The following is a 23,916-nucleotide window of genomic DNA, read 5'->3' as shown; positions in this document are numbered from 1 at the left end:
AGTGAAAGCAGCCAGACTCAAAAGACGACATACTCTGTGATACAATTCAAATGACATTCTGGAAACACATCAGTGGGGAAATGGTTTAACTAAATGGACATAAGAAGATTTGGGGGGATATTGGAACTATTCTGTATCTTGCCTGTGGTGATATTTGACAAGCGTATGTGTTTGTCAAAACTTGTAGAACTATACACAAGAAGTCTATTTTATTGTATATAAAATGTCAACAAAAAATCAATGACATACATGCTACTTCTATTTTTTAATTAGAAGTTCAAAATGATGAAATAAAAGGTTTTACTAAGGAAGTAAAATGCTTATTAGAACTAAAAATTATACAGTTTATTTTCAATTTAATAAGTTGAAAGTCACTATGTCTCTGATACAACAGAAACAATAAGAAAACACAAAATAAAAATCATATTGATGTAAGTCATAAAATACCTTTGAGTAAAATAAGCATTTTATCTGTTATGGAAAAATATACAAAGTTGTGATTAATATAAAAATAAAATTTTATAATATATTATTTAACAAGGTAAATTTATCTTCTCCTTCATAAGTTACACTGTTCTGGTTTTGATTGCATTTATTTGATTATAAGTCTACTCTGGTCAAAATCCCAAAGGGATATTTTTTGGAATTTGACTAAATCATTCCAGGATTTATCAATAAGCAAATAAGAAAAATAAGGAATATGCTGAAAGCGAAGAATGTGGAAGGAGAAACATTGCTAGTAGTAAACCAAAACACAATTCTAAAATAATTAAATCAGCACATTGGAGAATCAATAATGGATAAAGTAAACCGAAATCAAAGCCCAAAGACAATCAAATCATTTTAATATATTCATGAGAAATTAACCCTTAGGCAATAAGTAAAATAAATAAAAATAATGATCAGGTAAATTAAAATTTAAATTTCTAGTTTTTGTCTTAAGAAGACCATCATAGAGGAAAATGTATATTAATACTTTTCTGTTCTTGAGATTGGGAATTTTTTTCCTAGGTTTAAGGTGAAAAAAATCATACATGCATCTCTTGTGGATATGACTTTCATTTCTAAATATTTAGAAATTTGATAATATCCCAAGTAATACTTAAAGAAAAACGACAAACTAATAAAAAAAGTTTGTTACATACATAGCACACTCATTATCAATGTATTTAATGTAATTAAATTATGATTCAATTACAGTCAGCCCTCCGTATACTCAGGTTTTGCATCAAAGGGTTCAACCAACCGCGGATCAAAAATATTAGAAAAAAATTCCAGAAAATTCTAAAAAGTGAAACTTTTACTTGCCACTGTCATTATTCCCTAAACAATGCAGTGTAACAACCATTTACATAGAATTTCCAGTGTATTAGGTGTTATAAGTAATCTAGAGATGATTTAAAGTATACAGGAGGATGTGGGTAGGTTAAATGCAAATACTACACATTTTTATATAAGGGACTTGAACATCTGCAGATTTTGGTATCCACAGGGGTCCTGGAAAAAATCCTCTGCAGAAACTGAGGGATATTGTATATATCTATAGATATTTCTCTATAGATAATTTTAGAAGTAATTATATAGGTATATCCTATAATAAATTATATTATTAATCATAATAATGTATCTATTAACATTATCAAAATTGTTATAAACAAAATCACTCTTTGTTAGAGAGTGCTGATACTGTATTCTCTCTTAAACTGTTATCAAGATTATAAAAAAGAATTTTTATAATATCTATCATAGTCTTAAATCTATCATAATGTGACATTTTAATTCTGTTTCTAGTCATTGCTCTTAGGGAAAATGAATATAAATGCACAATTTTGATATAAAAAGATGTTTACTATAGAAATAATTATAATAGACAATAATTGGAAACATCTTTAACACCTAACAATTGGAATTTCAGGGAAAAAATGCATTAAAAACAGAATATAACAATCAATACAAATAGTTTTCTCCAAAATATGGACAATGTTAATAATTTTCAGGTAAAAAAACGTTAATTTATAAAACAGTGCAGGGGGCCAGCCCCACAGCCGAGTGGTTAAGTACATGCACTCTGCTTCAGCAGCCCAGGGTTTCATGGGTTTGGATCCTGGGCACAGACCTAGCACTGCTCATCAAGCCGTGCTGAGGTGGTGTCCCACATAGCACAACCAGAAGGACCTACAACTAGAATATACAATTATGTACTGGGGGGCTCTGTGGAGAAAGAAAGAAAAACCATGCAAACAGAATGATACTAGTCTGTCAAAAGTGTGTGTATAATTTCATGTGTTTACCTTTCCATATCTATTTGCAATGTCATTATCTACATAAGCAGATATACTAATATCCTCTTTTTGTTGTTTAATATAAAATCATTGTTTGAAACATAAGTGTACACAACATATAAAGGAAATAATGCATAGTTGATTGCCGTCAGTGTTGCTAGGGAAGTGATCACCTAAGGGGATGGAAAGAGAGGCCAGGTTAAATCATGAATCACAACACTTCTTTAACATCATGCTGCAAAGCACAGTTTATTTATTGTAAGGCAGCATATTTCAAGCTGTACTTCACAACAAATTAGTGAGTTCTGAAGTCAATTTAGTAGATCATGACCAACTTTAAAAATATGTAATTGTGTAGAACAGAATAGAAATAACATAGCGTTTATGCTTAATAAGTTTAAAAATTGTTCAGTGGAATTCTAACACTAATATACATAGATACAGATAGATATAGATAAATAAATGTGTACTTGGTCATAAAATAAAATATCTAAAAACATTTGAAAGTCATTGTTATCTGCTCGCTGGTGCAAAAAAATCCCCAAACAAAAAGAGAATAATATTTCACAGCATGTGACAATTATAGGAAATGGAAGTTTTTGGTTCCAGAAATAAAGTTTTCTTGGAACACAGTAAGGCTCCTTTATTTTCACAGTGTTCATGACTGCTTTTGCATTACAATGCTCACGTTGCGTTATTGGAAAAGAGAACGCCGAGACTATAGAGTCTAAATATTGACTACCTGTTCTTTTACAGATAACGCTTTTTTTAACCATGGATTAGACAGTAAGTATTTAGCAGAAAAATGAAGGAAAAGGTAAAATAATAGCTCGAAGAATTTTTTTAAATATACGTGGATTTAACAAATAATCAGATAAATGTATTTGTGAGCCTGGAAACAACAGAAAAGAGCAATTTTAAAAAGGATTCACAGTTATAATACTATTATACAAGTTCTTGGAATATTAATGGCTAATTTAAAAATAATAAACACAAAAGACAAATTGTACAGTTTATGTAAATATATAGACAGCATGTATTTTTGAGTAACTGCCGTATTCCCAAAATTGTGCTGACAGAAGTGAATAGGATTCAAGCCTGAAGATATTTTTAATATGGTTGAACAAATCAGCACTTTTCATTAATTTTTACTCATAATTTGTGGATTTTGATAATTCTCCAGGGACTTCAATCACATATACTGGTATCTGAGGTGTTGGTACAACCAATAATTTCACCGAATTTCAGGTTCACTTTACTATGTTGTTTTATACAACCTACAAATTTCTATTTACATGAAATAAAAATCATGGGGAGAAGTCTATGAGAGGGAGTTTCACACCCATATTCACAGTAAGACGCATCCCGTGGCCGAGAGGCCAAAGGAAGTTGAGTATTTTGAATAATATTGATTACGGCTCCCAACTTCTCAGTGACCCTTTCCTTCTCATGCTCTTAATTACTAGTTCTTTGGTAAGTCAATAGTTGTGGTCCCAGCAGGAAACATTTATTCCAAGTCTTCTCTGGTTCTGCCTTTCCAGGCTGGGTGCAGACAAAGAGAGGAAGAGAGTCCAGGAATCTAGGCTTTCTACAGAGAAGACTGCATTCTGTGCAGATGCACAGGAGGTATACCAGTGGCAGGAGCCCTGGACTGGGAGATAGGAGAAGCTGCAGTCTACTCCCTGATCACCAGCTGACTAGTTGTACAAGTTGTATAAGTTTCTGCACATCATTTAATCTCTCAGGCCTTTAGTTTCTGCTATAAAATGAGATTACAACAAATGGTCTAGCTTTTTTAGCTATAATTTTACTGTTGAATTGACTGTAAAAATATAACCTTTATACTTACACTTTTTAACTAGATTCAAAGAATGAAATTTATTAACACCATAGTATATGGCATATGTGATGATGTCACATAGAGAAATTGCTGCATTTTTATCTTATAATTTCCAAAATAATATTAAATGAGTTGTGAAGCATTGGTGGAAAGTTTTATAAATGTAAGTGAAACAGATTTTTTTATTACTATTATTTTTTTAATTTTATTTTTTTGGAGGAAAATTAGCCCTGAGCTAACTACTGCCAATCCTCCTCTTTTTTTTTTTTTGCTGAGGAAGCCTGGCCGTGAGCTAACATCCATGCTCATCTTCCTCTATTTTATATGTGGGACGCCCACCACAGTATGGCTTTTGCCAAGTGGTGCCACGTCCACAACTGGGATCTGAACCGGGGAACCCCAGGCTACTGAGAAGCGGAACGTGTGAACTTAACCACTCCACCACCGGGCCGGCCCCTGAAACAGATTTTATAAGCATTGTGACAGACTTGAAAGATAGATTAACATATATCAAAACAACATCTGAAAGGGTTAGGTTTATTATTTATTATCTTTATGCAAAAATCACATGAAATGGACTTAATTAGGATTTTTTACTATATTCATTCACAAGAATATAACCTTTACTGTAATTTCTTGGGTCTAATTAAAACGGAGTCTAACCACCCAGAATCCAAAGTTACACAATAATCTGAGCCATTTTTAAGACAATCTTTCCACTATTTGTGACATTTAGAAGCCATATCTTAGAATTAAAATTTAGAATATTAGCCATACTGAAGGAATAGTAGATTAGCAATAGATTTCTAAGTCATAAAATGCTGTTTAAAAATGCCATTCTTCTATTTTCCTTCAGATTTTTCCCTTTCAATATTGAGATCTTCAATAATAAACTTCTTAAGATTAAAAGGAGAAATAGTAACTTCTATATTTTAGAAAATTTGCTGCTTATTAGGAAATAGGGAAATTACTGGTACACACATATTTTATGTCAATTGAACTGTAGCATTAGGTCATAAATGCATGTTTTATTAATAGTATTAATATTGATTAAATAAGTCTATGTAATTAATTTTTTATTTACTTTTTATTTTTATTTTTGTATTGCAGTAACATTCGTTTATAACATTACATAAATTTCAGGTTACATCGTTATATATTTCAATCTATGCGTATATATTTCAATTTCTGTGTAGATTACACCATGTTCAGCACCCAAAGACTAATTACCATCCATCACCACACACACATGCGCCTAATCACTCCTTTCGTCCTCCTCCCTCTTCCCTTCCCCTCTGGTAACCACCAATCTAACCTCTGTTTCTATGTGTTTGTTTGTCATCGCTTTTATCTTCTGCTCCTGAGTGAGATCATACAGTATTTGACTTTCTCCATCTGACTTATTTAACTTAGCATATCACCCTCAACTTCCATGCATGTTGTCGCAAATGGCCACATTTCATCATGTCTTATGGCTGAGTAGTATTCCATTGTGTATATATACCACATCTTCTTCATCCATTCATCCCTTCATGGGCACCTAGATTGTTTCCAAGTCTTGGCTATTGTGAATAATGCTGCGATGAACATAGGGGTGCATGTATCTTTATGCCTTTGTGTTTTCAAGTTCTTTTTATTATTTTTTTTAAAGATTTTATTTTTCCTTTTTCTCCCCAAAGCCCCCCGGTACATAGTTGTATATTCTTCGTTGTGGGTCCTTCTAGTTGTGGCATGTGGGATGCTGCCTCAGCGTGGTCTGATGAGCAGTGCCATGTCCGCGCCCAGGATTCGAACCAAAGAAACACTGGGCCGCCTGCAGCGGGGCGCACGAACTTAACCACTCGGCCACGGGGCCCGCCCCAGTGTTTTCAAGTTCTTTGGAAAAATATCCAGCAGGGGAATACCTGGGTTATGTGGTAGATCTATTCTTAATTTTTTGAGGAATGTCCACATTGGTTTCGATAGTGGATGCACCAGTGTGTACTCCCACCAGCAGTGTATGAGGGTTCCCTTATCTCCACATCCTCTCCGACACTTATTGCTTGCTTTCTTGTTAATTATGGGCTTTCTGATGGGAGTGAGGTGATATCTCATTATAGTTTTGATTTGCATTTCCCTGATAGTTAATCATGTTGAACATCTTTTCATGTGCCAGTTGGCCATCTATATATCTTCTTTGGAGAAATCTCTGTTCAGATCTTTTGACCGTTTTTTAACTGGGTTGTTAGTTTTTGGTTGTGTATGAGTTCTTTGTATATTTTGGATATTAACCCCTTATCATATACATGGTTTGCAGATATCTTTAGTCAATAATTAGGTTGTCTTTTTGTCTTGTTGATGGTTTCCTTTGCTTTGCAGAAGCTTTTTATTCTGATGTAGTCCAATCTGTTTATTTTCTCTATTGTTTTGCTTGCCCAGTCAGACATGGTACTTGAAAATATGCTGTTAAGACTAATGTCAAAGAGAATACTGCCTATGTTTTCTTCCAGAAGTTTCACGGTTTGAGGTCTTACATTCAAGTCTTTAATCCATTTTGAGTTAATTTTTGTTTATGGTGTAAGATAACTGTCTACTTTCATTCTTTTGCACATGGCTGTCCAGTGTTCCCAACACCATTTATTGAAGAGGCCCTCCTTTCTCCATTGTATGCTCTTGGCTCCCTTGTTGAAAATTGGCTGTCTGTACTTCTGTGGCTTTATTGCTGGGCTCTCGATTCTTTTCCATTGATCTGTGTGTCTGTTTTTGTGCCAGTACCATACTGTTTTAGTTACTATAGCTTTGTAGTATATTTTGAAATCAGGGATTGTGATGTCTCCAGCTTTGTTCTTTGATCTCAGGATTGCTTTGGCTATTTGGGGCCTTCTGTTGCTCTATGTAATTAATCTCTGCGTTTAGCTAGTCTCTCCCATTGTCTTCAAATTTTAAATTTCTTCTACCTTAGGTAATCCTATGAAATCTTCATTAATCATCATGATCTTATTTTCTATAATCTTTGCTGAAGAACTATACTGTTATATCTGAGATTTATCCACATATTCTACCACACTTTCTACCTATTCTTTTTTTTTTTTTTTTTTCCTTTTTCTCCCCAAAGCCCCCCGGTACATAGTTGTGTATTCTTCGTTGTGGGTTCTTCTAGTTGTGGTATGTGGGACGCTGCCTCAGCGTGGTCTGAAGAGCAGTGTCATGTCCGCGCCCAGGATTCGAACTAACGAAACACTGGGCCGCCTGCAGCGGAGCGCACGAACTTAACCACTCGGCCACGGGGCCAGCCCCACTACCTATTCTTTTGTACTTTGTTTTTAATTCCTTCTAGTGCTTGCTGCATGTTTGACCTAGAACAAGGACTTAAATAAATGCCAACCTTTCAAACTATGGAGACTTTTATTTTTATTTGAAAATGTGTAAGAAATTTCTCTTTTCAAAACAGCAGCTTCACTCAAATTTAAAACCAAAGAAAATGTTAAATTTACACAAGTCTACTAGAGATGCAATGTTGTAAGTTCTATGGAAAATACAAATCTGATATTGTAATGTCACTATCTAAGGAAATAATATCACAAAAATAGCATCAGGTGTAATCAGAAGGTCATTACTCTAAAAAAATAGTATGTTAGAACATTTTTAATAGTTTCACTGTCTAAAGAAAGAGGAAACATTTAGTGATATTATGCCAGTAATAGAATTGTTCAATTACTCAACTAGAATATCTGTATATATGCATATGTGCGTACTCTGCATCTGTGCATTTTATTTCATACCAATTATAACTCAATAAAGCTGGTAAGAGAAACCAAGAAAAAAAAAATCATTATATGAAGTTACTGGAGAACTAACTGAAATTTAAAAAAAAGATAGACTAAATTAAAAAAAAATTACCATGTGGTGTAAACTTAGGAAGACTAATCAGGTAGAGATAATTAGAAAAGGAGTTTTAAGGAGAGGAGCCTTGAACAAGACCTTAAAGCAAATAAAAAAATACAATTATATCTATGTGTGGGTGGGGAATACACAATTTACAGAGGATAATAGAAATGTTTACTTTTACACTACCTAAAAGGAGAAGTGAGCCCACATGCCCACTAGATACTCACTATCAGCAGAGGACACAATAGAATAAAAACACTCATAGTTTCCAAAGAAGCTTGTTCGACTCAGTGTAATATGATGTTTAAGAGCAAGGTGAAGTTAAAGTCTACTGAAGTCTAGTAACTTGGCTTTAAATCTTTGCCTCAAATTCCCTAGCTCTGTAATTTTGGACAAGTTGTTTAATCTCTCTAAGCCTCAGGATTTTTATTTATCATGTGGGATAAACAGTATTGTGTACTTTAGAGATTTGCGATGAAGATTCAACAACATAAAATACATAAACCACTTAGCACTGAGTTTGTTGAGAATAAAGGCTCACATGTTTTTAATGGAAATCATACACAATGTTAGACTGGGAAAATGTCTACTAGTGTATTTTGTGTAGTAATAAGACGAAGCTGTATTTTTAAACATATTGCTTCACAACACTTCCCTATGCTAGGGAGTGATAAATGCAGCAGTAGGGAAAAGAAGGTAGATAATTTCCCCATTAAGTAAAGTTCACATCAATGAAGAAGTAATTTCATAGAAGCTATGATAATGTCTCTTGTGACATCTCCAAACTGCATAAGTGTTCAGTAGTATGATAGACGCTTCCTTATGAATGATATCTAGGCCAAGTTCATCAAAGTCCCTCTGTGCATCAGCCCAGTCTGAGAGCAATGAAAAAAAGAATTTAAAACTGTTATGAAAAAATAAGAATAGGGAAAATCTGAACATCAGATGCACCACATTTTGCTTCAAGGGCACATAGAAAATAATTCTTCCATCGACATTGATACGTGGGAAACTGTGTTAGCACAAAGCACAAGACACAGAGCTGCTAGATTTAAACAATATTTTGCTTTTTTAAAAAATGGAGAATGTGTAAAATCTTTCAGAAGAGAAAATCCAAAGTAGAAACTGAGGATTTTGGGAAAAGGACTAAAATATTGCCAACAAAACCCATGGCAGACTCTGAGGCTTCCTATCTAGGAAAGTGATCAGCTGTGCAGAAGCATCAACATCTTTGAAATTAAGTAAGAAGGATAATCATTGCTTTCACTAAATACATCTCCAAAGGAAGTCTAGAGCCAAATAGAGCTCTTCCTTGTCATAAATTATAGGGACATAGTTGTTCTCATAGAACTTGTGTTTCTTATGACCATTTTCTTGTTGCTTCTCAAAAACAGATTGTTGAATATATTTACTCATTAACAGAAATCTCAGTAGGCCAACTCCACACAATAACAAATACACAGAGAAAAAATAGAAGAGTAAATTGAGTTTGAATTTTAATGACAGGCCTATCAACCTTAGGAGATAGTAAACCATATGCCAAAAAGTCTGTGGTTTCTTGATTTCATTAGTAAAGTCAGAATCAACATTCTCTTATTGAAATTATCATTTAAACTGTCTTCTCTTTGCTTGGTTATACTTCAGTGCCTGCCAGAAATCACCTGAATGCCCTCACTATCAGCCATGTTTTATGGGCATAGTGAACAGATTATATGGACCGTCTACCGGCCTTCCTCTCCCCGTCTTATTAATAGATCAGAGAATAGGATAGTTCTGACACATTAGCCTGCTCTCAGAACATGTCCAGGTTACTATGCAGGTGAACATTAGACCTAGAGAGTGTTCTGATAACATAAAGCTTCTCTTTAAAGGCTTATTCATCCAAGTTCTCTCTCATAATCTATTTATGGGACTTAAAAGAGACTTTGATCAAAATATAGTGGTTGAGTCAGAACTTTGATTGTGTGAAAGATTTTCTTTTTTACATCTGCTAAACTGCTTTGTCATCTATACTCCCCCAGTGGCTTTCACAAGCTTCAGCAGTATGCATATACCAGAGGCTTCCTCCTACAAGCATTGCTCTTTCTGCCTGAGGCAGAGATTCTGCCACTAGGAGCCCTCCTCAGTCACTCAATAAGTGTGTCAGCAATGAGGAGGCCTAAGACCCTTGCCACTTAATTCCAGGCACTTCAGGCTCCAAATTATTTCTCGAGGATGTGTATCTTTTAAATAATATGAGCAATACATATCTCATCTGGGTTAAATGAGCACCAGTTATATCCATTGACATCAGACATTTAGAGACAGGTGCATAAACAGGAAAGCTCTTTTTAGATGTCAGAGTAAAAGCTGTCAAGTATTTCTGTAGTAGACCACTACCCTACAGTTTTCTGAAAATATCCTTATGCCTTAATTTTCTTTCTTAGCTCTGTTTTCTTCCTACGAGTAACCTTCTCTTATTTCAACTGACACAGTTTATACAATCTAGCTCTACACTCATTCTTGCTGTGCTGTCAAACGTTGTGTCCTCAGCCACTTGACCCCTACTTCACTACACCCAACTGTGACTATCTTATTTACTCGGACTAGACATCCTGACACTATCAGTTCCATCCACCTTTACTTATCATCAAGATCCACTTTTTTGAATATGGTTGGTTTTATCCACATTTTACAATAAATGTAGTAGATTATAATTCATGGGGAAACTACATGTGTGAAAGACAATTCCCTACCCAGCCCACTCAGGAGTATAGTGTGGAGTCTGAAAAAACCGTAAAATATCATGAAACACACCCCCAAAAAATGAACGATTTTAGGTGTACGCTACCTCTATGAAGGGATACCGTGGGAACCACCAACATTAAGCTCACCTTAGGTGTTAAATACAAAAAGAAAGTCAGACCTCCATTGAGAACGTCAGTGATATTGTTCACAAAAAAGGGCAAAGCAGGCAGCACAAGCTGTCAATTTCCCCCTTTATCTCCTTGGCCTAGGCCTGAGGTAGCTTGCAGAGAGGCCTCTACATGCCAACAACTTCCTGTGTCTCTTCTCTGGAGATTTCTCTGGCTAGGCAGTCACAAAGGGCAAGCTTGAAGTGCAAGCATGTCGATGGGACCTTCTAGAGCCACTGTAGTTGTAGCTAATTTCCCCCATTTTTAGTTGCAGGGCCAGGAGTTGTAGATAAATCCTTCAATTCTCTGACACTCAGTGGGAAAATTCTATGGCATGCACTAGATTGTCTTTCAGTGGGTTCTGGTGATGTAAAGCCCAGTTGCCAACAGCAGTAACTTGCTGATGAACATATCTTCTGTAGGCTCTACTCCTTTCACTTTCTCACTTCCCTTCTCTCTCAAGTGGTTCCAGGGATCAGCTCATAAAGAGATTTCTTGTATCCAAATTCTTGTGTTGGTGTCTATTTATAGCAGAACCCAAATTAAGACAAAACATAAGAACTTGTTTCCAGAATTGATCATATTTATGGTTCATGTACTCCAAATTTGTTACCTATGTACTTGATTGTTTTGACTTCTGCCTCAAGAGGTCAGAAAAGTAGTTTAAATTATACTTGTTTAAAATAATAAAGTACTACGTATTTCACATTTATTATTTATATACATTTTGTTGGAAGACATTTGGTATTTTTGTCTTAGCAGCTTAAAAGTTAATGTGGGACCAGATTATTTTTCCCCTTTGGTTTATAATCGGATAACACAATGGATCAGATGTCAATCATTCTCACGCAAATTAGAGATCTTACCTAGTGTTATCAGTTGAATTATGTCCCCTTCAAAAAGGATATGTTGGCAACCCCTAATACCTCAGAATGTGAACTTATTTGGAAATAGGGTCATTCCAGATATAATTAGTTAAGATCACACTGGAGTACAGTGAGTCCCTAATTCAACATGACAGGTGTCCTTATAAAAGATGGTCATGTGAAGTTAAACACACACAGGGAGAATCTCATGTGGAAATCAAGGCAGAGATTGGATTTATTCTGCTGCAAGCCAAGGAAAACCAAAAATTGCCAGAGGCTAGAAAGAGGTAAGGAGCAATTGCTGTGTGGCCCTGCCAACACCTTGATTTCAGATTTCTAGCCTCCAGAACTGTGAGGCAATAAATTTCTGCTGTTTTAAACCACCCAATCTGGGGTACTTTTGCAACCCTAGGAGACTAATACACCTGGTATCACACATTACTAAAAAATTCAAGGATGCAAGTAATCATAAGGCATAAGCAAACAGAGACAAATCTAGATCAGACACTGCAGCATCCCAGGTCCTTTCTTTCCACATCAGAGATACTTTGACCACGTTAATACAGAAGTATCTGAGAAATTTATGGAGCTACATTCATAATACAGAAAGGAACCATGCAGTCATCTCCATTTTATAATGAAATACTTAAATAGCCAATAGGATATTATCCAGGAATCTATGCCATGAAAGTCAATAGATCCCAGTGTGTGTACTTCAAGAGTCCTAGACAAACCAGGTATACCCTGCTAGAAGCATCCCATAGATAAAGACTCTCTCACCTCAATACCATTAAATAGTTTGCCTGGAGATCTACCGTTAGCATGTTTGTAAGATTCCACGGGGCCTTTCCCTCCAGTAAAGCGAGGGAACAGATTGCAGACCTACTGCTGAACCATTTTCTTTCCACAAAATAAAAGTATATTTATAATATCTTAGTTTATGGTTTATCTCTCTATAGATTTTAGGGATCAATTATTGGTTAATAAAAGGAAATTTTGAACAAGATACTATTGGCTGTGGTCGGATTCTTTTTGATATTATGGTTTTTGGACTACTTTGTGTTTAGTCTTAGAAAAACATACGATATGCTGGTCCAGATCTGATTTTGCCACTTCTTCATTATGTAATCTTGAGCAAAATCTTTCTAAACTCAATTTTCTCTTCTATAAAACTGAAGTGAGAATAACCAGCTCATGATTCAATTTTAACTGTTGGGTGCTGTAAATCTCACTGTAGATACTCCACATGTTAATTTTTTGTTCTCATCTTGATATTTCTAGTGTCTTTACTCTGTTGTTTTCAGGTATGATTGTCAGGCTGTACACAGTATTCTCCATATAGATACTTCATATTTTAGTGAAAGGGTGTTGTTTTGTTTTTAGGAATAAAATCTCACAGTGTTTTAGATTTAAACTAAGAGTGAATTTCAATGGCTTCTTTGCATACTATGTAAAAAAGTGGAAAATGAGTACTAGGTTGGCAAGCCTAGATTTAGAATGATGTTTGATCATGTTTAATTGCATATTAGAAAGATGAGAAGCAATGTAATTCTTCATCTTGAGTGGCGGCTAATACCCATATGCTAGGGTTTAATGCTGGGAATAAAAAAGGAGTGTTTTAATTGTTATGATAAATGATATTAAATGTAGCTAGGTTGACACATATTTATATTTAAAGTCTACAGTTTATAGTTCTATGACAGAAGAGGGACACCAATTTTTAACAAAAGTTAACTCTTGAGAAAGTGTCTAAATGGGAATAATGTATCTATTTCATATGTTTAATGTAATTTTTAACTTTAAATTTCAGTCGGCATACCATAGTGTATGTATTAATATATAGTGTTAATGTGATAACTGTGTGACTTACAGAATTTTCACACACACATTATAGTTGGACAAGCAGCACCTAAATCAAAAACATTAACAGGTCCCCACAAGCCTCTCGTTTACCCTGACCAGTCTCTAATCACCCCCTAAGTCCCCGGGGGTAATCACTGCCCTGACTTCCAAAAGTAGAGATTAATTTCAGCCATTTCTGTACTTTTTAACAAAGAAGTGTTCATTAATGCTATTTCATACCCGGCCTCTTTAACTCAAGATTTTGTTTGTGAGGCCCCATCCATATTTTTACGTGTAGTCACTGTTCTCTCTGCGTGGAATTCTTTTTTTCCATGATACTTTCATGCTTGACCCATTTTTATTATTCAGGTCTATCATGAAAAAATGCCATCTTCTCAAAGGAGATTTTTTTTGTTTTTAAAGATTTTATTTTTTCCTTTTTCTCCCCAAAGTCCCCCGGTACATAGTTGTGTATTCTTCGTTGTGGGTCCTTGTAGTTGTGGCATGTGGAACGCTGCCTCAGCGTGGTTTGATGAGCAGCGCCATGTCCGCGCCCAGGATTCGAACTAACAAAACACTGGGCCGCCTGCAGCGGAGCGCGCGAACTTAACCACTCGGCCACAGGGCCAGCCCCTCAAAGGAGATGTTTTTTATGTTCCCCCTCCCTCTTCCATTTAACTACCATACAGCATTATCATTACTGGAAATAATATTGTGTGTGTACTTTTTATCAACAATTTCTTGAGATATAATTGACATAAAATAAAGTTCATATATTTAAAGTAGAACTTTTGACATAAGTATACACCTATGAAAAGACTGAAATGCCTCCATGAACACATCTTCTTTGAGAGGAGACAGTGATGAAAAGGGAACATGCAGGAAGCTTCCAAGATATGGGTAATATTCTATTTCTTCATCTGGGTATTGATTACACAGTTGCCTTTAAAAGTTTCATTAAGCTGTTACTGATGATTTGTGAGCTATTTTCTAATGTATGCTATATTTCAATAATGTTTAAAAAATCAGCTCTGATTTGGATCTAATCCTCTGTGCTTTCCTTTACTTGAATCTTAATGTCTCTTTTGTGCAATCCTTTTGTGTGCAAAAATATTCTTCACAATTTGTGAGTAAAGATTCAAATCTCCTCGGCATTATAACAGTCTCATGGAAGTGTATATTCAAATAACTTGTGCACTAAATTTTAATACAAATGTTGATCTGCTGTTAACCTAATTCAGAACTGTGTAACTGTATGTGAGAGAACCAGGAGTTAAAGATTTTTGCTTGATTTACAATCTGAAGTTTTCATGTAATTAAAATTCACATGAAAATAATCTAAACCTTAGAGAGTTTTTCTTTAAAAGATGTACTAATTGGATCTCTAAAAAGGAACTGAAATACTGCTTATATTTTCCTTGCAAAATTCCTTATGTCTCATGAAGAAGTAGCTTATGTTTCAGCATCCAGCGTGTTCATAAACACCCCTGAATGTTTTCACACTATGTTATTGTGTTATGTGAGAAAATCGGTCCCTTTTCACCCTTAATTGTCTTCTAATGTACGTTTACCATATGGCAAGCTGCTGACTATAACAAAACAGTGATGCTAATGCTCTTTTATTTTGTAGAAATCTCATAGTAAGTCAATCAGTAATAATCTTAAAATATTTTTTTTTAAGTAGTGGGGAAGTATTCCACCACCTCTCCAGAAAGACTACCAAAGTAACCCATTAAGTAAAGACAGATTTATTTGGCAGCCTTTAGAGTTTTTTGGAATAGGAAGGTCAACGACAGTATAGTTCTAAGATTTTGGGAGTCCAATTAAAGGTGGCCCTTTCATTGAAAGGATATACTTGAAATTGGGTCAAATTTGTGGAATAACAACTTATGGGGGCGGGGGACTCAGTGAGGTGTGGTTGTTGAACCTCTTTGATGCTCCGATTTGAGCAGTCTGTGGTTGGGAGAAGACAGCAGTATTTCAGGAGCGCTAGTCAAATATTCTGCTGTTTGGGTACCTGGATTTTCATGAAGTTCCTGGAACACACACTTGTAACTTTATCTTCCTGGGGAAGAATTTCCTGGAAGAGCAAACTAATGTTAATGCAGAGTACTGAATAATAGAATTATGTTAATACAGACACTCAGCTTTCAGTTCTCAAGGGTTGTAAGGAATTTTACCCTGAAAAACAGCTTGACCAATCATTATAAATGCTTACACTTATCACTAATAATATGGCATACTTTCCTAGAAATACCACAAGTTTGTGATGCTGAGAACTATATAAAATAGTAACTTCATCAATAATGTGAAAAAATTGAATAATTGAACAGCTAAAAGTGTAAAAGCAGTACAAGTGAATGTAATGAAAAATCACAGGATTACTTTACAAAATGTTTTTGTGTAATAATTTTCATCAGTTTCTCTTTCCAACATTTTAGAAATTTTTTAATATTTTTTATTTTTAAAAATAGATTTTATCATCAGAAGGTTATGTCCCAAATTTACTTTTGTCTATATGTTACTCTAGTTTATCACTTTTAGAGGTACAATTCCCACATTTATTTAACTTAAACTGGCAATGCATCTTACAAGTGGTGATATTTTAAAATTACTCTCAATCTGACAGCACACATACAAACCTTCTATTTTCAGCATCAGAATCAGTGGTGTTAAATTTGTTGAAATATTGATATGTAAGTCTATTTTAATATTAAATAGTAACTCAGCAAACTATTGTGGATAAAATTTGAGATTATCAATCAGTGTTTATGAGACTTGAGTAATTTCAAATGCAAATTAATAATTGTAGTTTGAGTAGCACAAAATTAATATTTAAAGTAATAACACCAGTAATTATATTCCAAATATGATATGGTTTCTGAATTGCAAGTTTGAGTTTACTAACTTGACCTGTGAATTCTAGAAAAAAAAATCCATTACTGGATCCTTATTAGACTGACCTTGGCCTTAAATTACGGGCTTAAAGAGGTTTTAACATTTAAATGCTCATTGTAAATTAGACTACTGAAGCAGAACACAGTGTCCTATTTTCGAGCAATTATTTCTAAGCTTTCTACAGGGAAATTATCATTACGACATTGTATTTTCCAAATTATTTATACTTCTAATGCATTGGGTTTTAGTACTTTATTAGTTTATACACTTTGTTTAATCATTTCATTCATCCTGCTATGTAAGAGGAAGCTATTTTAAACCAAAGCATTTAACTATTTCTATTCGAGGAGGGATGAAGCCTGCCTCAATTCTCCTAGGTGTGTGCTCTGCATCCATCTGACTTATGTGCTTTCTGGTATTCACAGGAAATGGCTTTTACAGATAAGCAAATACCAGTAAAACAATTCCAGGCATCCATTAGTTTGGTCTTCTTAAAATGAATACATTATTTCTTAGATGCTAAATGTTTATGCTCAAATATAAATATGAGTTTTTATCATCTCCCATTAGATGAAGCCACCCATTTCCATTTACTAATATAAGCAGTTGAGCTCTGACTGTAATTTGTCTACTTTAAAGATGTATACATAGTACATATTTTCAATATTTCTTTTTTTTTTTGAGGAAGATTAGCCCTGAGCTAATCTGCTGCCAATCCTCCTCTTTTTGCTGAGGAAGACTGGCCCTGAGCTAACATCCATGCCCATCTTCCTCTACTTTAAATGTGGGACGCCTACCACAGCATGGCTTGACAAGTGCTACATAGGTGCACACCTGGGATCTGAACCAGCAAACCCCAGGTCACGGAAGAAGAATGTGCAAAATTAACCACTGCGCCATGGGCCAGCCCCATCAATATTTCTGTTCATATATTGTATATCTCGTCAAAAGTATCTAAATATTGTTATGATGACTTAAATAAAGATTTAAAATAAAATTGAATAATAATTTTATAAATATTACATTAAATAATTTGCAAAGCCTTAACTAATACAAGTTTAAAAAAAGAAAACTGAATCAAGATTTAAGCTTTAACTTGTGTAAATTCTGTTCATTTGGCTCCTCAGATTATGATTATAGAACATAAATTCAGTGGAGGGTTTGACAAGTGTATAACTTTCATAAAAGTTTTGAAAAAGTTATTTTAAAAAACCCAGATAACAGAAATACAAAACTGCTGGACAAAGAGTATCGTACTAGTGAGAGAGAAATTGGCAGTTATCACAAAAATATTATGACTAGTGATATTTGAATTTTATGGCATTTTGTTCAAACCTATCTCCCTAAGGTTATTGAGAGGTGATTGCAGTAGTTTCCAAACGGCTTTTCCCACTTGATATACTCTTGATATATTTCCCACTTGATATACTCTCTTCTGAAACAGTGCTGATTATGCCACTGGCTGTTGTAGATGCTGTTTCCAGTTGGGAAAAAACATACAGTAACAATTTACTTTGCCAGCACATATTTCTTCAATTTTCTTAAACTCAATTCCTCTTCTCTGCATCATTCAATGTCCACAACCTATGCTTCAATTCCCAGATTTGTCGCTTTTCTTCAGCATACAGCAATTTACATAAAATCCTACACTGGCCAAATGAAACGCATTTGGCCTTCACTTGCTGTCTTACATGGCTTCTTTTGTGTATACCTGCATTCATTCACCACACAAATGCTTACTGAGCGCCAACTATGTATCAGGCACCATTCTAAATGCTTGGGATTTAAATGCATCAGTAAGGAAAATTGCCCAAGACACCTGCATTTGAACAGCTTATATTCACACTAGAGCAGTCAGAGAATTAACAATAGGCGTGAAGTTGTTAAGAAGATGAAAAATGCTATGGAATTTTTTAAGGGAAAAGTATGGGGGAGGAGTGCTGAGGGAGGGAGGCTGCAGGCTGAAGTATTAAATCTGGATCTTCAGGGCAAGTCTCACTGAAAATGAGACATTTAAGTAAAATGCAGGAGAAAATGAGGATGTCAGCCCTGGGAGATCTGGGACTCAGCCAGGGCAAAGGGCATGAGAAGGGAGCGTGCCTGGAATGTACAAGAAATGGGATATAGGCCTGTGAATCTGGGGCAGGGTTAGTTCACTAGGGTGCTCAGAGAGGGAGCCAGAGAGGTGGGGTGCAAATCCTACAGGCCAATGAGTAAAATGAGGGCAATACACAGATTCGTACAAAGAAGTAAAGTTATCTGAATTATATATTTAAAGGATCATGCAGGCTTCTGTGTGATTCTTTGGGGAAAAGGAGGCAGGAGAAGCAGGGAGCGTATGAGAAGTTAGGAAGTTACTGACATAATCAAGAAGTGCCCACCCCCCAAAAGAACAGAGAGATATCTTGCATAGGATGGAGAAGGTGAATGATGAACAGTAGCGGTACTGTATATATTTTGAGAATAAAATCAAGAAGATATCGCTATGAAATCTCCCAAAACTCTGTAGACACAGTTATTATACTTGTTTCATATTATGTTATAAAATATAACCCATGTCTTATTGTTCAATATATTTTTGTCACAATATTTGACTGTGTCTGACAAGGGCCAAAAATATCTAACAACTTGTTGCATATCTCTAAATTGGCTGTTAATTTTTGAAGAAACTATTACTATAAAATATCTTTAAAAGCAGCTGAATTTAAAACTATGTGAACATTTCTGGAATACAATGTTTTGAAAAGTTTTCTTTAGTGTGTATGTGTATATATATGAACAAATACATACATATATATACAGTTGGGGACATACAGTTAAAAACAAAATCTCATCCCAACCCTGAAAACCTCTTCCACATAGGAGAGAAAGAAAATAATTTTATTATTGAATAAACATTAAACTAGAATGGGATGTGCATCACAGGCAATCCAATAAGAGATTGCAAAATCGGAGAGAATCTCACTATTTTCTATAGCCTTGTAGATTCAACCCATTACATACATATTATCAAGAGAGATAATAAATAGTCCTCCAGTAAGAGGATTTAACAGCTCCATTTGTCACACATAGTTCACCTTTGATTCACTTGACACTTGTAGTGACCTTCTGTGTTATATAATTGACTTATCCAAAGGAAAAGTAAACTACTTATATCTTATGATAAGAGATAGTTTTGCAACCTGGAGAGAGCCATCTGCCCATGTTAGGCTTTTTCCTTTCCACAGAAACTGGGAGATAGGGGCTCTATCTTCCTTGATGATTATGTCTCAAAGAGATGGCTCCCAGATCATGAGAAAGACATTCCTGGGTCTGAAAACTGGCGAGAAGTTTAATTAGCTTTCACAAGATTAACACACATTTCAGAGACAGAGAAGAATTTACAAATTTTCTAAAGTAAATGAGCTAATAAAAAGGGTAGGTGAAGTCTCTTCCCTTATTTAAAACAAGGAGAATTAAGTCTTTTATTTGTATTTGCCCTTACAGTACACACACACACACACACACACACATCCTCAACACGTAACACTGTGTTACACCAGCTCCTTCAAGAAACAGATACCAAGATGAGATTAAGTGTGAAAACATTTGTTAGAGAAAATGACTGTGAGGAAAAGAAGAGGGAGCTTGGAGAGCCGTCATTCTGAGATCCAAGTCTGATCTCAAGTGCAAGAGTGAGCGAAAGATGGACGGAAATCTGGGTGCAAGCATCGTAGACTTCTGTGAAGTTCTAAGGAAATTTCAGCAAGGCTCACATGGAATCCTGGAGTCAAAGTCCTTTCTGAGGGGACTCCCAGGTTTCCTGGGACAAGCCCACCCTAGTATTCCTATCATGCTCAGTCATTAGCTTGGAATAGCCCATAAGAGGTCAAGTCTAAGCACAAACATGGTAACAGATGCAGAACGCAGTAGTTTGGAATCTTGGTCAATGACATTTCCTGCAGTCAGAGGTCTGGGAGGCACATTTTCATGGCCACAGCGTCCATATATTTATTTTCCATACCATTTTGGAAAATTCTTTTGAATATCTATATACTTTTTAGATTTGAGAATCTGCATTCTCTAACAGAGGTAATTCTCATTGCCAGATTTTTAAAAAATATATAATTAGACCAAAAGTGATGGTTCAAAGAATATTTGTGCCCTGAGGATCTGTAGCTTGTTGTTCATATATTTTATATGTCCTCTGAGGAGAGTTACTCAAACATCACTAGAGTCAAGGAGAGGATATGCTTTATTGGATGTTGTGAAAGAGCAACAGTTTTCTTGATTATTAATTTTTATTTCCATCCTTTTTTGCTCAAAACCATGTCTTTAAATTTGTTCTACCTGGAAATATGAGGGAAGATATATAATCATAAAATCTGGACAATCATAAAATCTAGAAATCTTTAAAAACTGAATATGTTGCTGTCAGATTAATGCAAAATCTTTTGATGGCAAAACCTGATGTGTATTTAATGTGAGGCTATTTATAGTTTTTGTTTATGTCACTTGTAGGTATTCATATGTTTTGCTGCACAAATATTAACGTGTTTGTGCTGGTTTTGTGATTTGTCAACTTGGCTTGACTGATCTATGTTTCCCAGAATCCCCTTCCTTATATACTTCTGGATGAGCCACCGGAGGTATTTTTCCACAAGGTTTGAAGGGCAGAAGTGAAGCAGCAGCTGTTTTTACACTCACGAGGTCAGGACAGAGACTTTTGTTGTTCAGACGCCTCCTGGCTTATCTGATGACTTTCCTCATTAGCAAGTGGCAGCTGCCTGGCCAGCAACTAAATCCACTTTTCCCTGAATCTTCCTTTAGCTTCCCTACTGCTGGGTCATGTATAAATTTAGCTACATGATGAAAAACATCAGCTCTCCTATCAGATACTCTCTCCATCAAGGATGAAGGCAGGGAGAGTTGACTTGGGTTTCTGTCCTCATGGGTTCTTCTATAGTTTGTGGGTTCCAGCTTACCCTTGCTCTCACCCGCATTATATCCATTGTTAATTCCTGCCTGCCTTCCCTGTGAACTTTAAGTCCATATAAAATAGGAAAGTATCAGACTGTGTAAACAGCTCTCGGAATTTGAGGTTAAATGCCTGAAATAAATTCCTGTAAATATGTCTGTATGTAAGTAGCAACGCTGGTGGTTCTAGTTCTCTGTTTTAACCCTAACTGGTACAGAATTTCGTATCAAGAGTGGTTCCAAAGAAACATAATCATAAGGATGGCTTCTCTGAATTGATTCTATGCTATCTGTAACTGCTTTCTGATCTTATTAGGTTTAAAAGAATTAATACCCATGTTTTCAGTTTTAATTTTAAACAGGACTTTGGGAGTCCACAGCAGGCAGAGACAAAACAGTTATGTAAATTTTATCATTTGTAGATATCTACAATCAAGTGTCTACAGAGGGCAAGGCCCTGGGTAATCAAGCATTTGTTGCCATAGAATTTTTTTGTGAAAATAAGGAGTACAAAAGGATTGGTTAGTTGTTTAGTGCTCTGAGAAGTTGGGGAATAAAATCATAAGCTTGGGGCTTTAAATTCCCACTTAAAGTTACGCCTAAGGAACATAAAAACATAAATGACATCCCTAAAAGAAACTCTTATCTTCTCTTAGCCACAGGGGCTGGATTTCTGAAAACCAAACTCAAAGTTTAATCCTGTAAATGGCTGAATTACAATCCAAATTGAATTCTCAACTTCACAAAGTCTCTTTTATCAAAATTAGGATATTGATTGAAAAGAAATGAAATCCTGAAAAGAGGATTGGACATAAGGCAGATTCTGATGAAGCTGGGGACTTTTAATCCCTAAATTCCTTCTTTGCCATTAGAAGTGGCTCTTTTGGCCCAAGGAGTTTAGTCTCCTCTTCACTAAAGACATTAATGGCCTCTCTTGAGGTAGCTGGTTTGCAGAGGACTGCGGATCTCCCTCAGGACTTTTCTCTGCCTCCTCTCCACCCTTCTTAACCAATAACTAGACTCAAGACCCAGTAGGTTCCAAAGGGGGAGACACAAAGTGTTACCCTTGGGGAAATATGATATATGTCAAAAGAAATGTATGATTTTGCCAATTTGTACCAACATAAACCTGGAAAATATGCATAGGAATGGATCATAGGGTGTGAGATCAACGTGGAAGAAATACAAAATTGTATCAGGCTGAATTTAATAATATAACTCACCAAGAGAGATTCCAAATTTATTGTGTTAATTCAAGGGTCTGGGACTAGCCCAGGCTTTAAGGCTTTTTATCCATATTTGACTGAAATATAGACCCAATGGTGGCCCAGAGGAAAGGAAAGAGAAAAAACAGAATCTTCTTGGTGTACTGTAGAGAAAGATATTCAAAGCCTTGGGGAGACTGGAAAGCTAGTGTGGATTTATCATATAAGACCTGCTCATCTACCCCTTTACTTTATCCTCTGATGGGTACAGAGAACATTCTCTTTCCAAATGCTAAGAGAAATACAGTGCCTAAGTAGTCATATCGCACATAAAGTTCTTCTAAAGAAAATTACATTCTTCTCTATAATCTATCAAAGAAGTCAAACTGTGTTAGATATTCTCACTCACTTGCAAAGTATTTATTGTCATATATAAGGGGAAAATTATACTTTTCTTGACCTTGGCTACTGAAATATTGTGTCTGTAGCTGATAATCTCTGTTGGCTAGCAAGTATAGTACCAATACAACCACAGATGTGTTTTCATTCTCTGGTCTTCTAAATTTATTCTGAGCACTATTAGCAGTGCCATTAACGTCAATCAATTAACCAATAATGTGTCAAAAGCTAAAAACTTTGAAGGGGGCATGGGATATCTAGACGTAATTTTGATATGACCACAAGTTATCAATATGTCTATGTACTATAAAAAATGATGCAAATATGCAGTCCTTCAAGAATATCCTGGAATATTCTAGAAAAACTTCTCTCCTTATATTGCCAATGGCACTGGATTAAAGGAAAGCATCAGGGGCTGAGCCTTCCATTCCACAGAAACAGCAGGATCGTTGGTGAATTGATGAGAATAAAATTATAGGTTTTTTTTAAGGTTTATTCTCATCAATTCACCAATGATCCTGCTGTTTCTGTGGAATGGAAAAACCTGTAATTTGGAGTGACAAGACTTAACAGTGTACAACATTGTCACCAATTTCATAGTGTTAAATTAACAACATACAAAGTAGTAAGCTATTAATAGTCCCTGTGAGTAACAAGCATGAAATCTTTGCATAGCTGGGGATTGTTACTGAGGAATGGGACAATGGCCCAAGAAGGAGTCTGGGAATGTTTATAGCTTGTGACTACCCTGAATGTTGTGAAAAAAATAAGATCAGTTTACTGAAAAGTAACCCAGGTAAAACATAGCCCTCCTCTGAAGGTTCTGTACATGTAATTGGTACTGTACTCCTCAGGCTCTTGAGTGGT

This window comes from Equus quagga, unplaced genomic scaffold (assembly GCF_021613505.1).
Source record: "Equus quagga isolate Etosha38 unplaced genomic scaffold, UCLA_HA_Equagga_1.0 205_RagTag, whole genome shotgun sequence".
Lineage (NCBI taxonomy): Eukaryota > Metazoa > Chordata > Mammalia > Perissodactyla > Equidae > Equus > Equus quagga.
This window is presented reverse-complemented; position numbering follows the sequence as displayed.